Below are 6,000 nucleotides of genomic sequence, written 5' to 3'. Positions count from 1 at the left end.
TCTCAGTTTGTATCTACTTCAGCTCTTGAAATAGATCAAGTTATGATTGTGGGGAGCTCCTTGTTCCCTACTACCCGGCTAGAACCCATCGCTCCCAGGATGCTGCTGGGTTCCTGCTGGTTCCTGGAGGCTCCAAAAGTCACATGGGAGGTGGAGCCTCGGCTTTCAGGCTCCGTCTCTGTGGAACCGTCTCCCAGTCTCACCTCCCAGACCCTTGACTGATGCTGCTGGAGGAGGAGGCTGCAGACCTGCAGAGCCTCAGGCTGACCCCTCCTACCACTCGTAGTACTGGTACTAGTAGTGCTTGTATAAGAAGTGCTACCACAAGAAGTACTACCACTAGTATTAATAGTAGTCCTTACTCTCCTGTCCTCTGTCATGGAGAAGAGACAGAGAGACAGAAGGGGACGTAAACAAGATGGAAGGAGAAACATGAGCAGTGAGAAAGATGGGGACGGAGGACAGGAGAGTGAGGACTTCTTTTAGAACTAGTACCAGTACTATTGGTGGTAGAACTTCTAGTGGAAGTATTACGACCACTAGAAGTTCTACCACTAGACGTCCGTCCCAACTGATCCTGGATCTGCTCCACCTTCCTGTTGGTAAAGGAAGGTTTTCATCGCTGCTGTCTCATGTGCTGGTTCATAGAAGGAGGGAGGTTCTCCACCCGCTCTACTAGGAGGGAGGTTCTCCACCCGCTTTACTAGGAGGGAGGTTCTCCACCCGCTCTACTAGGAGGGAGGTTCTCCACCCGCTTTACTAGGAGGTAGGTTCTCCACCCGCTTTACTAGGAGGGAGGTTCTCCACCCGCTTTACTAGGAGGGAGGTTCTCCACCCGTTCTACTAGGAGGGAGGTTCTCCACCCGCTCTACTAGGAGGGAGGTCCTCCACCCGTTCTACTAGGAGGGAGGTTCTCCACCCGCTTTACTAGGAGGGAGGTCCTCCACCCGTTCTACTAGGAGGGAGGTTCTCCACCCGCTTTACTAGGAGGGAGGTCCTCCACCCGTTCTACTAGGAGGGAGGTTCTCCACCCGCTCTACTAGGAGGGAGGTCCTCCACCCGTTCTACTAGGAGGGAGGTTCTCCACCCGCTCTACTAGGAGGGAGGTCCTCCACCCGTTCTACTAGGAGGGAGGTTCTCCACCCGCTCTACTAGGAGGGAGGTTCTCCACCCGCTCTACTAGGAGGGAGGTTCTGCTAGGGCAGAGACAGCAGGGACTGTTGGACAGATTTGGAGACACACAGAAACCCGACTTGACGTGTCAGCCATGCTAACAGGCACATAGCGGGCCGCAGCTGTTTACCTGCTACCTCAGCAACATCCAGCATTGGAGGAATACAGAAACTCGGAGTCTGACTGGGGGCGGCGTGTCTCAGAGGAAGAGTGGTCGTCTAGCAACCGAAGGGTCGCTGGTTCAATCCCCACTTCCCCCGGTGACCATGTCCAAGTGTCCTTGAGCAAGATACTGAACCCCTAATTGCTCCTGATGGCTCTGAGATGGACTGGTGACCCGTCCAGGGTGAACCCCGCCTCTCACCCAATGACAGCTGGGACTCGTAACGGATAAGCAGGATAGAAAATGGACGATGATGCAGTCTGACAGTAGATTAACATCGGTGTCTACGAATGTGATTGGTGTCAGTTGTGATAAAAGCATTAGATTTCATCCTTGTGCTGAAGCAGAGGAGAACATCAACAAGACTGTGAACTCTGGAGTGGTGAACCAGAGCAGCCGTGATAACAGAGCTGGGGGGGGGCGGATCATCCAGAGCAGCAGAGCGGCGAGGAGACCGTCGCCGGGAGCCTCTGACAGCTGATAGCTGATAACAGCTCTGTCTCCTGAACAACATGGCAGCCTGAAATGAAGACACAACTTCAAACGTCAACATCGTTGGGTGTCACCAGGTCACTCCCAGCTTGAGGAAGTGATGAGTTTCCAATACCTCAGCATTCCTCGCCAGTCTTCATCCTCCTTTAATGGATTTTCTTAACTGGTGTGATCAAAGCCTGTGTGGTAGCTATTGATTATTCATGCATGGATTTCCTGAGTAAATGAGAGAAAACGTCCTGCTTACACTTTTACAAGTCGCTTCGTACCAAATCAACAGCTTAGTACCAGACCAGACACACTCCAGGGACCAGGAGGGTTCTGGAAATGTTCGACCAGACCTTTACAAGGTGGATCAGATGTGGTGGCTCCTGACTGGGGGGTTTGTGTGCAGACTTCGGGACCAGAGGGCCTATGAAACCGAAGCCTCCTCGGCCCCGTCAGTCATCCACCCCCTCGGGACCATTAGCCGCAGGTTAATACGGAGCCCGCAGACCCGCGGGGGCTCTGGGAGGTCTGGCTGGTAGCTGGTCGTTGGTCCCCTGCAGCAGCACAACAATGGATGGTTCATAGGCGCCTAATTAGAAACAGATTTCAGCAGGAGTCTCCAGTCGAGCTCAGACGCTGGAATAGTGTGATCGGCAAATCCTCACATCAGGAGTCTGTCACCCGACCAAGAGGGTAAACGGATGCATCCATCTGGAGATGCAACGATAAATCTGTTACTTTGACTTGATTGATCAAGTCGTCTTTGCTCCGCACATCTGAAACATCATTTTGCAACCATGATTACATGGTCCAAGACCAACAACCCCACCAGTGCAGTCCCACGGTACCGGACCTCAGCAGGCAGTGATACTACACCCACCACAAAAACTCTTCCAGTTGGTTACTGGTACTGTTTAACTGGTTGTCACTGACTACAATGGCTGTAAATATCTAAATGTCCCCAAATCCTGCCGAGCCTCGACCGGGTCGTCTTCAACTTGAATCTCCATGGTGACTTCATCAGTTTCAGATCATCCTAAATCCAGTGGGCTGGCTCACACTGGTCCTCTTACAGGTGAAAACCTGAGTGGGACGGAGTCTGGAGGGTCAGAGCAGAACTCTTACCGGTGCCCTGAAGATTTTGTGATGATTCTAGAAGCACCAGTTCACACGCTTCCTTTACAGGACTAAAACTGAACTCTTGAAATCCACTTATACACATAATCTGTTCAGACCCAGAACATGTGGGTGTGTGCGCTCCAGCTGACCCAGACTGGCCGGTGTTCTGTTCTGTTCTGTACTGAACCCAGGAGTCTCACTCAGGAGCAACACATTTTTGCATAGTTGTCCATTTGTCTCTAAGAGCCGGGACCTGGACCACAGTCCAGTAACACGTCACGGTTTCCTCTGTGCATGTGAACCCACTGCCTGTGTCTTACTGGGTCAGGTCCTGACACCTTTGGGTGACATTCCTCTGGCATCACAGTCTGACTGTGTCCTCAGTTGAGTTCTCAGGGTTGATACCAACTCTGAAACATCCCGCTGCCTGAAATGTTCTATTTCTCGGCCTGGACGTGACCTCTGACCCCACAACTGTCTCCTCAATCCCTGACAGGAACCGCACGGTCGTCAAAGGAAGATGGTTGTCGTCGTGAGGACGGAGGCCTCTGCCCCGCGAGGCTGCTCAGTGCTCACAGTCACTCAGAAAAGTATGAGAGAAGGCCGATGTCTCACCCGTCACCTCGGTGCTGGAGGAGCGAAGCCTCTGACCTCACCTTCATCAGGAGGAGGGACATGCAGCCTGGAGGAGGTCTCAGGCGGCCAGACCTCCCACCGTGGCGCTGTGCCATCATGCTGCTGTCTTACAAGAAACCATCTGCCTTATTTGTGTCTCCTTGAGCCAATCGGAATGGTTGTGGGCAGGGCTAGCCCGGGCTGTTAATCTGTGCCAACAAACAATGAAAATGATCCAATCAGCTTTTACAGTGGTGAGTCACTTTAACTTCCTTCATGTCTGGTCTTCAGGATGAGTCAGAGCTTGGCGGCAGGAGCAGCAGGACTGATGTTCAGTTGTCCTTCATCTCCTCCACCCCTCACTGGTGCCAATCAGAGGGGATTGTTGTCCCAACGATCGCCAGTCGTATTAAAGGTCCGTGGACTGACACCCTCACTCAGGCGTCTGGTTGCTGCTGCTGATGGATTTGTCCTCTACATAATTTGTTTCTCTTGAGTGAAATGTGCTACTCCCCATGTTGAGTGCCGGCACCGCCCCTTTTAGGTGAACACACTCACCAACAGGTGAGGAAACTACAAACGTTGTCATGACTGCAGCAAACTGAGGAAGTCCTGGATATGTGGATCCTGCTCGGAAGTCCAGGCTCCTGGACTGGAACAACTGGGCCAGCTAAGAGTGAGAGGTGCAGAGGTGGTAACCAGGATCGTGAGGTGGAGCAGGATGACCATGATGGCTGGCAGCAGGTGACCTGGCTCCACACACCTGGATCCTCACACCTGGATCCTCTTTACCTGGATCCACACACCTGGATCCCCTTAGCCTGGATCCACACACCTGGTTCCACTCCTGCAATCAAGCATTCACAGAGAAGGAAAAACTCCAACAGTAACGGTTCTGCGGTCATTCTTAGCAGCACTGAACAGAACCAGGAGGTTTGTCTTTATAATCTCCAGTAAAGAGTTTCAGTGGATCACTTGTTATATGCCTGGATTAAGAAGACCTGGATTACACCTGACGACCTGGAGCGTTTGTACATGGACGTTTTTGGACAGTTTAGCTGGAGTTAGCATTCAGTCTCCGTTAGCTTCAAGCTAAATATACGTAGCTGTTTCTTCCTACATTCTGGAGTCACTCAAGTGATGGAGGAGGGAGAAACATCTTAGTGGGGTCAAGACGTCTGTTGGTGAGTACCTGATACACCAGCACCCCCGCGCTCACCCGCTAGCATGCTGGTATGTCCTGCGCTGTTTGGATTGACTTGCTGTCATGGTGATGATCTCGGTGGCAGCAAGAAAAAAGGGGCTTGTTCTCATCATCATTTGGTTCCAGAGAGGCTTCAGCAGTCTTGATCTGTGTGTGGCACCAGTCAGCTGCCCCCCCCTTCCTCCCCCCTTTATTTTACTGAAAATCTAAATTAGAGCAACTTTGAATTCATTGATTTTACAGTTTCATCTGACTCTAAAAACCCTGAGAGTTGCCCACAATCCACAAACTGGGCTCAGGGGTTTGAACAGTGATGACGACGGCCAGTGGGCGGTGCTTGTGTGTGTTCCAACCTCTTATCTGGCCTAGCCTGCCGCAGACCAGGTTAGGCCTGCAGTTACCATAGAAATGTACTCCATCACAATCTTTGTAGTCCAGAAGACTCCAGATTGACTCTCCAATCCTGCTTCCTAGTGCAGACCGTGGAGGCCCCTATCATGTTTCAAGTTGCCTGAAGCTAACGTAGCGTAGCTGCCAGATTCATCTTTGTCACACACCTCTGTTTTGTTGTGTGATGCTGAGCTCGTGGTTCACGTGGCCCCGGCCAGGCCTCCTCCTCCTGGCTCATGTATAGATACTCTATGATGGTTTTCTATCGATGACCGCCGTGTGCAGCGTGCTGCTAATCCTCTGGATGGGAGTTTGTTGAGGAGGTACAAGAAGCCTTCAGTCTGGTGCTGGAGGTCTTTTCCAGGGTTGTTTATTTTACTCATGAGAGCAGTCGCTGTTTTGTTTGTTCTTTCCTCATGTGGTATTGGTTGGACAGTTTAAAGGAACCGCCAACCACAGCAGAGCTCAGTGTCACGGGAGGGCCGGGGATGGACGCTGGAGCTCACACGTCTGACGGCAGCACTGAAGCTTCTCTCTGGATCTCTGGGGGAGGTGTGTCCGTTTTCCTGCTGAGAGACCGTGAAGGTGTGAGGTGACGGACGGATGGATCTCTAGTACCTGACATTTCAGCAGAGAATTTCCTTAAATGTGAACCGACTCCAACTCCTCCACTGTTCCGAAGGCCTCAGGTGCTCTGGAGCTGCCGACTCCTTCAGTCAGCGTTTACCAACTGGACCGTGGCGTTTTGAGGTTATTTATAACTGTTATAATTAGATTTGGTTCATTTTTTTGCACCTTTGACTTTCCTGGTAAAATGTGACTAAATTTTACTCAACATTTGATTTGAGTTAGTTTT

This window comes from Aulostomus chinensis, chromosome 4 (assembly GCF_037954235.1).
Source record: "Aulostomus chinensis isolate RoL2024-O1b breed Wild chromosome 4, RoL_Achi_v1.0, whole genome shotgun sequence".
Taxonomy (NCBI): domain Eukaryota; kingdom Metazoa; phylum Chordata; class Actinopteri; order Syngnathiformes; family Aulostomidae; genus Aulostomus; species Aulostomus chinensis.
The sequence above is the reverse complement of the archived record's forward strand: the minus strand, read 5'-3'. Positions refer to the sequence as shown.